Source organism: Lepidochelys olivacea (assembly GCF_965140295.1).
Source record: "Lepidochelys olivacea isolate rLepOli2 genome assembly, chromosome: 10".
Classification (NCBI taxonomy): domain Eukaryota; kingdom Metazoa; phylum Chordata; order Testudines; family Cheloniidae; genus Lepidochelys; species Lepidochelys olivacea.
Genome location: NC_140420.1, coordinates 18128587 through 18140666, shown reverse-complemented (window position 1 = coordinate 18140666; position 12080 = coordinate 18128587).

The window sequence follows — 12080 nt, the reverse complement described above, 5'->3', positions numbered from 1 at the left end:
AGCTGGAAAGCAGAGACAGTGCTAAACTTTTCTGCAATGCCAAAGTCTTTGCATTTTAACCAGAGGTGAGCACGAGCTGCAAAATTTGGATCCACGTCCAAAATTCTCCAAAAGATTAAAGGGATTTGGATCCAGGGTGTTGTCCAGCTCCTCTCAATCTTTAACAGTTACCAAAAGAAAACCAGCCAACATGTGCCAATCACTTCACTGAAGGCCATTAATAGAGATACGTTCTGGCATATTTACTACATTAACACATTTTCAATTCAGATTGTTTGAATGATATATTACCATATACTGCATATAAGTCTGAAACTGTGAATAAGATCTTAAATGTCAGGTAATTCATGAGTCAATGAGAGTTTTCTCTGAGTAAACACTGAGCAAGATCTTCAGGATTTGGCATAATACATTATTATTAATAATAATTGCCAATCATAGCAAATTTTACCAGATTGCTAGTAGGTTTGTAATGTAAATAAATGTTCAGTAGAAACTGGGATGAAATGGCCACATTCATGATTTAATCCCTGGTCTCCAGAGGTGAAAATCTAATGCATTAAGCTTTCCTCCCTTGGTGGCTTTAATGCTACCTTTCCCATACACCAGACAACAGCTCATTGATGCAATTTGTCTTTTTAATTTTTCTGGTGTGCAAAGGCAAAATTTTTTCAAAAGTGAAACAAGTTTTAGCAATAAACCAGGAGGACAAATGGTGTAAAGTGGGTGTGGCCAATTTAATTCATTATATAAAATGCTTCTACACTCACATACCAGACTGAATAATGATATTTACTAAGAAAAAGAAAGAAAGAAATGGCGCTTATGTCACAATGCCTCTTAAGAATGTAGAAATGGCATCAAATGCATTATTGACAATAAAAGGGAAAATGTACAGAGGAAAAATTGATTAGTAGATTTCCTTGTCACTAACTGAGCGATATATAAGCTGTGACAAAAAACTCACAGTTTTCATCTCTTTTATTCCAGTGACAAACAGATATTTCAAAGGAAGAATGAGGCATTGATGGAAAGATATACTGATGGGTCGAAAAGGCCTATCACCTTTAGAAGATTTTCCAAGAGCACTAACTTAAGAGTACACACTTTTATCCTAGGTTTCAGAGTAGCAGCCGTGTTAGTCTGTATGCACAAAAAGAAAAGGAGTACTTGTGGCACCTTAGAGACTAACCAATTTATTTGAGCATAAGCTTTCGTGAGCTACAGCTCACTTCATCGGATGCATACCGTGGAAACTGCAGCAGACTTTATATATACACAGAGAATATGAAACAATACCTCCTCCCACCCCACTGTCCTGCTGGTAATAGCTTATCTAAAGTGATCATCAGGTCGGCCATTTCCAGCACAAATCCAGGTTTTCTCACCCTCCCCCCCTCTCCCCCACAAATTCACTCTCCTGCTGGTGATAGCCCATCCAAAGTGACAACTCTTTACACAATGTGCATGACAATCAAGTTGGGCTATTTCCTGCACAAATCCAGGTTTTCTCACATCCCCCCCACCCCCATACACACACAAACTCACTCTCCTGCTGGTAATAGTTTGGATGAGCTATTACCAGCAGGAGAGTGAGTTTGTGTGTGTATGGGGGTGGGGGGGATGTGAGAAAACCTGGATTTGTGCAGGAAATAGCCCAACTTGATTGTCATGCACATTGTGTAAAGAGTTGTCACTTTGGATGGGCTATCACCAGCAGGAGAGTGAATTTGTGTGGGGGGGTGGAGGGTGAGAAAACCTGGATTTGTGCTGGAAATGGCCCACCTGATGATCACTTTAGATAAGCTATTACCAGCAGGACAGTGGGGTGGGAGGAGGTATTGTTTCATATTCTCTGTGTATATATAAAGTCTGCTGCAGTTTCCACGGTATGCATCCGATGAAGTGAGCTGTAGCTCATGAAAGCTTATGCTCAAATAAATTGGTTAGTCTCTAAGGTGCCACAAGTACTCCTTTACTTTTATCCTACTATTTTCATAAGCCTTCTATTCATGTAAGACATGAGCTTCACCCTGATGGTTGCTTAAGCTGTTAGATAGCATGCAGATTGAAAATCTTTCACCTGCTCTGTCTGAAATTCTTCCGTGGATTATATAACAATTCACATGGCTGCTCAAGGTTACTCATAAAACCTTGTTGACAAGACAAAATCTTGTTGTGAGTTGCAATCTAAAAGCTTCAATAAATATTATGGTTCATGTAGCATCTGCAGGAAAGCAACATATGTTCTGAATTCTGATGAATTAGTAGCTTGTGCACTGTGTTTTTTGTATTTATGACAAGTGATAAGCAAATACAACCGGTGTGCCTGTGAACTAATTTAGCAGGCTTTTTTATTCTTCAAGTTTCAGCTCCCCAACAAAAAAGAATTGCTTTCTGATGCATTATCCCTTTGTGCTTGTTATGTTATCAGATTCTCACATTATTTATAAACAAAATTATTTTTGTCACTTAGTTTTGAAAGATAAAATAAGGTCTCCCTTTGTAGCAAATATCTCATAGAATCTGGTTCTCATATAAACAGAGCAGAAGGAAGTGACAACATGACAGTAATCGTATTGTAAACATTACTTTCAGATCCCACAGAAGTCTGCAAGTCACCTTTCAATATCCTGCCAAGGTGAGAGTACAATAGTAGGGGGATATTAGTGATGCGAGTGTGTGTTGGGGGAGATTTAGCCTCATTCATTATTAGTCATTCCTTTAGTTCATTTGCACACTTTGGGCCAGGGGTGTGACTTGGCTATTCAGGATGCATAAGTGAGCAGCATTCTCTCATCTCTACTGTGGTCATTGTAGGTCCTGCAGTTCTCCGTTGGCTGTATGAGAAAATATGAGTAGTCTCAAAAGCTGTAAGGTTTGAATACTGTTATCGTGTAATTGGGCTATGGTGCACCACGTGGGGGAAACACACAGGGAGGGGTCAGGTCTTGCCTCCAGAGTGTCAGAGGCCTAGGGCAGGGGTTGGAGAGCAAGCCCACCCTGCACTCACCCTTCAGCGGATTCTGTCCCACACGGCTGGGCCAGCTCCCCATTCTGGCCTGCTGACACTGGTCACAGAGTGCAGACCTGGCTCTCCCACAACCTTGCCCCACCCCCTTCCTAGCCCTGGCTCCACCAAATCACCTTCCTGGAGTTGGGCTGTATTAGCCAAAAAGTGGTTGGGGCATGGCTCCACAACCTATGAGCATTACCACAACTAGCACAGAAGACTAGGAGTCAGGGCTCACTCCTCCTGAGTTCTGTTTCCAGCTATGTCACTAACTTACTGTGTGACCTTGGGTGAGGCATTTAGGCCCTGATTCAGCAAAGGCCTTATACACAGCTCTTTGACTCACTTAACCCATCTGTAAAATAAGGCGAATAATTCCCCTTCCTTCATGGAGATGTTGTGAGACACAATTAACCTTGGTAATACAGCATTCTGAGATCCTCAGAACGAAGGGGCTAGAGGGGTTTGATGTATTAGTACTAGGAGACGGTCTCAACAACGCTGTGGAGGCACCAGTTGCAGCTCTAGCATTAAAGCTGAACTGTGTTTTGCATTTAATCCCTTTGAGCATACTGTAATAGCCACATGGTAATTATCTATTTCTGTTCTCATTCCCCCACCCAAAACAGGAAACTGGTGCCGTTAACATCATAAACCCACCCACAATATTATGAATTAATGCAGCATAGGCCACAGATAACATTTAAAAGACCATGAGATCACATGCTTTTTCTGGCCTCTCAAGTTGGAGCTTTGCTTTGATGATGTAAACAAATAGAAAAGCACTTCTTAAGTGCTCTAACAGTGCACAGTATCTGTAGAAGTGATTTTAGTGCCATGGTTTAGTTCCATGATCAGACTCTTAGCTCCTAAGGACCCAGTTCTGCAAGGCACTTACGCACATGCCTAACTTTACACACGTAAACACTCAAATTGACTTTAATGTGGCTTCTCACAAGCTCAAAGGTAGGCACATGCTTTGTGCCTTGCTGAACTGGACCCTACATGAGCCTTCCATAAGGAGTCCTATTATCCCAAACTTCTCCACCTGCTCAGGTGCAGTGAGCAGAAGAGCTTAATTCCATAACTGCTGGCTCTAGGGCAGGAGCTCTGCATGATGTCATAGTCCCCTTGAGCTCACATTTATAAATAAGGACTGCAGTGTGACACGAGGAGACAGATTCAGTGTCTGGTCTTTGGCACCTTCACTGACACTTTAATAACAGAATATGACCTGTGCTAACCATATGTTAGGGTTGTCCACTATGGATAAACAAGAGCCTGGTGCCAAATACCAAGCAATCTGTGACACCTTCAGCATGAGGGAATTTGCAGTGGTATCATGAAAAAGAAAACTACCATTGTGTCTTCAGCATTCAGGCATTAGTCTTAGGAAAGCATCTAGCTTTATTTTCCTCTCTCCGGAGCTGTGTGCAGTCTTTGAGACTATTCGTTTGTCACCAACAGTGCAATAGTATTTTAAATTACAGCGATGGGAGTTTTCATCAAAGAGACCTACTAGACAAGATTTCTTTCAAGATATATGTTGGGCACATTTTGGCCAATATTGTGCTCAATAAGTTCGAAGGTCATTAACAGAGTGAGACGCTCATTTTCTCTGTATCATAAAAAAAAGTTCGGAGTACTTTTAATTCCTGTTTGTTAACTCTTACAGGTTCTGAGTGCTCTTTAGTGACCCACAAAAATTGCATCCATTTATAGAGTATAATAAACTGAAAATAGGCGGCTAGTCTGCAGACAAAAGGCTATTGCAAAAGGCAGAGCTTTGCTCAGAGCGTGAGTACATACAGTTTTGATCTTATGTGAGCAGTCACCACCGTATTTTAAATATCACACACGGTAAATTCTACCTCAGCTGGTATAAACTTCAGTTCCACCAAAGTCAAGGGAATGAAGCCAACTTACACCAGCTGAGAATTGGGCCCCTTATATATCATTTTTATCTTAGATGACAAAATCACAGACATCAAGCTAGTATCTCAAATAACCATGTTATCTTCCCAGTCTTGCACATGACAAGACAAACTACTGGACCGGGCAGTGTCCTGTGGGCCCTGTAGATAAGTCGTTTGGATTTGCTTCTGAGGAGAGACACAGCCCAGAAGCTTTTTAAGTTCTTAAAAATCATCCTTCCCTATTCACAATACCCAGCTCAGAATTGCCTGTTGCCTTCCTCGGTTTGGTCTTCCTCCTACAGAGTGAACAGCGGTGGCTGCAGCGAGGGCATATTTTGACAGCTTTGGAGCAGGACACATCAGAATACTTAGGTTTCAGAGTAGCAGCCGTGTTAGTCTGTATCTGCCAAAAGAAAAGGAGTACTTGTGGCACCTTAGAGACTAACAAGTTTATTTGAGCATAAGTTTTCGTGAGCTACAGCTCACTTCATCTAGGCTTGAATAAAGATTGGGAGTGGATGGGTCATTACACAAAGTAAAACTATTTCCCCATGTTTATTCCACCCCCCACCCAATGTTCTTGTCAACTGCTGGAAATGGCCCACCTTGATTTTCACTACAAAAGTTCCCCCCCCCCCCGCCCCCCTGCTAGTAATAGCTCACCTTACCTGATCACTTTCCTTACAGTGTGTATGGTAACACCCATTGTTTCATGTTCTCTGTGTATATAAATCTCCCCACTGTATTTTCCACTGAATGCATCCGATGAAGTGAGCTGTAGCTCACGAAAGCTTATGCTCAAATAAATTGGTTAGTCTCTAAGGTGCCACAAGTACTCCTTTTCTTTTATCAGAATACTTGTTACCACAACAGCAACACTGGGGTCTGTAATTGGCTCCCTATTAGTGGTACTAGTTAATCCCCTGGTTTGTGGTGCACCTTTCGAGAGTGGGGGCCAGATATCCGCTCCCACTGAGGATGGTGGAAAGCAGCTAAGGCTGGCAGAAACTGAGCTGGGAACAGGTAAGGAGAGCAGCAGCTAAGCTGCATGAACCCATGCACGCTGTGCAGTCAAGGTTTTGTAAACTATGCCCCTTCTCCCCACTGAAGGATGAGAAACCCTTCCCATTTGAGGGGAGAATGGTGATCAGGCCCTAGATTATTATAAGAGTGTTGAGTTGCCTTGTCCTCATGGAAACCATTTGTATTTTTTAATGCAAGGGTTTGGGATCCCATGGCACGCTTGCATAGGTCCTTATAATTTTATTACAAGAGCCAAAGAGGTGTATATTCTGTGACTCAAGAAACAGTTGAAAGTAGCCATATGTGGCCAGTCAGCCAAGTGACTGCCTAGAAACAATCCCCCTCTATTTTTCAGATGTTTGTGAGGCATCTGCACTAATCTAATCCGTTTTGCTCTGTTAATGAACAAAAGATGAGCCTGACCACAAACTCCATTTGTGCACAAATGGTATAACAGGACTACACAGCACACAATGAGGGCTTAGAAATCTATTTGCCCTCTGCCTGCCATTGAAGGCTGAGCAGCTAGCATTAGTCAATTTCTGATAATGGCTGAAAAGCATAAACAAGAAGAAAATACCACAGCCTCATGGCATCTGTATAATCATCACAAAATCCAAGCTGAGGCACAGATCAAATTAAATGTTTCTGAGTACCCCTCTACAGGGTTTCCCTTTGCATCATTCCTAACCTTTTGTACAGCCATGTTACAATCCCCCACGCAGGTTTTTAATAACAAAAGTCTAAAAATAGGGCATGGTTCTTCTCTCACTTACGCTAGTGAGAACCAGGAGTCATTCCACTGAAATAAATGGTGCTGTACTAGGTATGAAAACCAGTGTGAAAGAGAGCAGAGTCAGGCCCATAATATTAAATATACTGGTGCAAATGCTCCACTCTAAGACATGGAAGTAACAAATCCTGCTATGGTACATAAAGCAGCAGTTATTCACCTTACACATTACATACACTCTGAGCTATGTTTACTATTCAAACACACTACTAGAGAAATTATTTTACAGTCTGACAACCTAGACATGGATGTGCTTTAATGCACTGTATTAAATTCAATGTAGTATATTGTTTTCAGCCATTCATGACAGTGTATTTGGAGTGAATTCTTCAACTGTTAGTACAGACATGGGCAAAGAAACTGGCTTTGCACTGAGATTTCCTGTCCTTTGATGTTTCCATCCCTCAGTCAACCCAAATGTGTTAAAAAAAAAGCGTTTTGTCTCTGACCTGTTTTTGCTATAAGTATGCAGCGTGCAATGTTTTCAGAGGCCACCCATATCTCAAGGGCAACCAGAACACCAGGCTGTCTGTATAATTCAGAAGCAAATTCCATGACCGCTTTATAACACAAACATATTCAGAGAATCTCTGTACAAACCAGTTTCTTTGAGAATATTGGTCTTAGAAAAGAATAATACCTATGAAAGCACTACACCATGCCTTGTCTAGCTTTAAGTCCTGACGTAATGGCTGGGGGACCGGGAGACTGTCTAACTCGGGGGAACTATCACTTTTATATTAATAATAAATAATAATAAACTTATCTGTAAATTCCTAACTTTGATTGCATATTTGCCATTCTTTTCTTGCAGCAATTTCTAAATGTTGCTTAATAACACAAAGGCCTTAATATCCAGTATTTGTAGGCTTTTGGAATAGAGTATTCAATATCATGATCATTTTTTAAAAGTTGTATTTGTTTCTCACATAGATAAATAGATGCATATGTTGTAATACTATGAGTCTCTTGTTCTGGAATCCTTGAGATATTTACAGGTATGTTTTTGGTTTTACATTTTAACAAATGTACTTTGTAGTCTTATTTTATAGTGAATGATCTATTACAAGAGTGATGAAGTCATGCTTAAAATATCTTATTTTGAACAAATAATCTTTAAAAGCAAGAACATTTTGATCAATGTCATAACTGACAGGGCGTCTTATAGTATAGTAGAATTTTACTTCTTTCACTGACGACATTAGCAACCATTTAGTCACGTGGATCCAATCTCACTTTCCAAAATTTTATTTTAATCGGCTCCTAACCCAAACTCTAGGTACATCACAATTTTAAAATAGTATTTAATACAACCTCTTACAAGTCTATGGAAAGCTTATTGACAAGTCTCACCCACACCCAACATACCCCATCACATTAACTTGCCTCTTTCATAGAATCATAGAATATCAGGGTTGGAAGGGACCCCAGAAGGTCATCTAGTCCAACCCCCTGCTCAAAGCAGGACCAATTCCCAGTTAAATCATCCCAGCCAGGGCTTTGTCAAGCCTGACCTTAAAAACCTCTAAGGAAGGAGATTCTACCACCTCCCTAGGTAACGCATTCCAGTGTTTCACCACCCTCTTAGTGAAAAAGTTTTTCCTAATATCCAATCTAAACCTCCCCCACTGCAACTTGAGACCATTACTCCTCGTTCTGTCATCTGCTACCATTGAGAACAGTCCAGAGCCATCCTCTTTGGAACCCCCTTTCAGGTAGTTGAAAGCAGCTATCAAATCCCCCCTCATTCTTCTCTTCTGCAGGCTAAACAATCCCAGCTCCCTCAGCCTCTCCTCATAACTCATGTGTTCCAGTCCCCTAATCATTTTTGTTGCCCTTCGCTGGACTCTCTCCAATTTATCCACATCCTTCTTGAAGTGTGGGGCCCAAAACTGGACACAGTACTCCAGATGAGGCCTCACCAATGTCGAATAGAGGGGAACGATCACGTCCCTCGATCTGCTCGCTATGCCCCTACTTATACATCCCAAAATGCCATTGGCCTTCTTGGCAACAAGGGCACACTGCTGACTCATATCCAGCTTCTCGTCCACTGTCACCCCTAGGTCCTTTTCCGCAGAACTGCTGCCTAGCCATTCGGTCCCTAGTCTGTAGCTGTGCATTGGGTTCTTCCGTCCTAAGTGCAGGACCCTGCACTTATCCTTATTGAACCTCATCAGATTCCTTTTGGCCCAATCTTCCAATTGGTCTAGGTCCTTCTGTATCCTATCCCTCCCCTCCAGCGTATCTACCACTCCTCCCAGTTTAGTATCATCCGCAAATTTGCTGAGAGTGCAATCCACACCATCCTCCAGATCATTTATGAAGATATTGAATAAAACCGGCCCCAGGACCGACCCTTGGGGCACTCCACTTGATACCGGCTGCCAACTAGACATGGAGCCATTGATCACTACCCGTTGAGCCCGACAATCTAGCCAGCTTTCTACCCACCTTATAGTGCATTCATCCAGCCCATACTTCCTTAACTTGCTGACAAGAATACTATGGGAGACCGTGTCAAAAGCTTTGCTAAAGTCAAGAAACAATACATCCACTGCTTTCCCTTCATCCACAGAACCAGTAATCTCATCATAAAAGGCGATTAGATTAGTCAGGCATGACCTTCCCTTGGTGAATCCATGCTGGCTGTTCCTGATCACTTTCCTCTCATGCAAGTGCTTCAGGATTGATTCTTTGAGGACCTGCTCCATGATTTTTCCAGGGACTGAGGTGAGGCTGACTGGCCTGTAGTTCCCAGGATCTTCCTTCTTCCCTTTTTTAAAGATTGGCACTACATTAGCCTTTTTCCAGTCATCCAGGACTTCCCCGGTTTGCCACGAGTTTTCAAAGATAATGGCCAGTGGCTCTGCAATCACAGCCGCCAATTCCTTCAGCACTCTCGGATGCAACTCGTCCGGCCCCATGGACTTGTGCACGTCCAGCTTTTCTAAATAGTCCCTAACCGCCTCTATCTCCACAGAGGGCTGGCCATCTCTTCCACATTTTGTGATGCCCAGCGCAGCCATTTCCCAAATGGCCAATAGAAAAGATGGGCTTTGCAACACATGATTAAAAAGTCTGGGTTCTATCAACCAAGAGGCTGTGAATTCTGAAGTTGAGGACACTTTATAACAAATGCCCTTCCAGCTGCTTCCTCTCTTTCCAGGCAAGAGGGCTCCAGTTCAAGGACCTTCACTGATTGTGCCTGCAGCCACTTCACTTAGGGAGGCACGCTGTCCCTTAGGGTAGCCACATCGCAAACCATGTAAACCTTTACAGGTTAAAGCCAATGCCTCCAACTCCATCTGGAAGCTTACTGACAGCCAATGTAAGTACAGTGTCCTGGTGATGTGTTCGCTGCTAACATGTCTAGTAGGTGAGTGGCCATGTTCTGCATTAGCGTCAGTGACTAGATAGTTTCACCGTGTAGCCCCAGGTACAGCATATTACAATAGCCTAATCTTGAGGTGATAAATTTGTGGATAAGCCCAGCAATGTCAGCACCAGATAAAGAAGGTTACACTCATTTCATCAAGAGCAGATGGGAAAAAAACACTACATTTGCCTTAAGTACAGCCACATCAGAAGACTTCCAACATTTATGACACAATTGCTGAGGTTCAGACCAAGATTTCTGTCACTTGTGCTCTAGCCACTTCCCTTCCTGCTTCACCTCTCACACGTCATTAGTAAACTGAAGTGACCTGTGAGGATGAAGCCAGAGGAAAAAGTGTTGTAATGCCATTACCAGTAGCTGAGAGCAAAAGACCATTATGAAATCCTACCATGCTGGCAATAGTGATCAATCAGTTGACCAACGTTCTCTCTCAAAGCTGCCTGGCAGCTCATTTTATTCCATCAATCCTTATAGGGTGAACCATCAAAACAGGATTCTTGCCCCCAATAAAACATCTGGGTGGCTGGTAACCCTGCATCTGGGTAAGAATTATTCAGGTTGTGGTGTATGGTGAATCACTGCAAAGAACACTTTACAGAACAATCTTAAATCACTAAAAAAATATAGTTTTTTTTAAATTGAAATCTCCTAGACAACACTTCCATCTAAAATCAACATTCCAAGCTAAAATTATAATCTCTACTCACAAGCTAAACACCAGACCCAATGTATGCCTGCCTGCCTCTGAGTAGAGCCAACTACCACATGGCAGCCATGAAAAATGCAGAGATCCCAGCAGCCAGTTCCTATTGACTGATGTGATTACCCATCCCTTACAGTCAGGGGTAAAAGGAATTTAAAGGATTTACCAATACTCCAGAGTCCTGAGTAGGAGGCGTGGCCTCAACTGGAAGAGGCGGGGCCTCAACCAGAAGAGGTGGGGCCTTTAAATACCCAGGCCCTTTAAATCAAGATTTAAAGGCCCCAGGGCTCTGGCTGCGGCTGGGAGCCCCTGGGCCTTTAAATCACCCCTGGAGCTACCAGCTGCAGAGATAGCTGGGAGCCCTGGGGCTCAGGGGCGATTTAAAGGGCCCTGGGATCTGGCCGCTGCTACCGCAGCGGAGTTCCGGGCTCTTTAAATCACTGCTGAGTCCCTAAATCGCTACCCCAGGGCTCCAGCAGCTGGGTCAGGGGGCACTTTAAAGGGCCCGGGGCTCCTGCTGCTGCGGGAAGCTTGGGGAAGCCAATCTGGTCCGGCATGGCGTACTGGCTCTTGCTGGTACGCCAGACCATACCGGCTTACTTTCAGCTCTACTTACAGTGAACAGTGGGGCTTTCAGCTGCGAGGATCAAATTGGAGATTACTCTTGCAATGATCTTGGAAGCTTTGACAAGCAACAAAGAACTCTGCACCTATAATGACACATGCCTACAAGTAAAGGGTGATACAGCTTGTTGGAGTACTAACAAGAGCCAATAATAATTTAACTCCTTAGCACCAAAACACCTGTTAGAATGATCTATGATGGCAAAAGGCAGATTTAACCACTACATGTACATATACCAGATTGGGAATATCAATTTCATGGACTTGCTTACAATGATCATCTAACAGCCAAAAAGGCAATTTCTACCACTGTTGGGACTCTTCTGTCAGAATGATTTTCCAATGGAAAAGTCACTTTCTGCTACATCAAAAATTTCCACAAATTGCTGGGAAGCCCGGTCTTCCAGGCTCCCCAGAATTAGACTATTAGCCTACGGGGTTGATGTTTTTATGATAAATGATGTCTACTCATTTCACAGGTCCTAAAATCCACATGTAAGTGTTCCGCTTTGTGACTTCACAGACATCTTAAATACTAACAGGTTTCAAGCTAATAATACTGTAATGGGAAAAGGATTATAGTGGATTAAGCTAAATCAGAAAAAAAC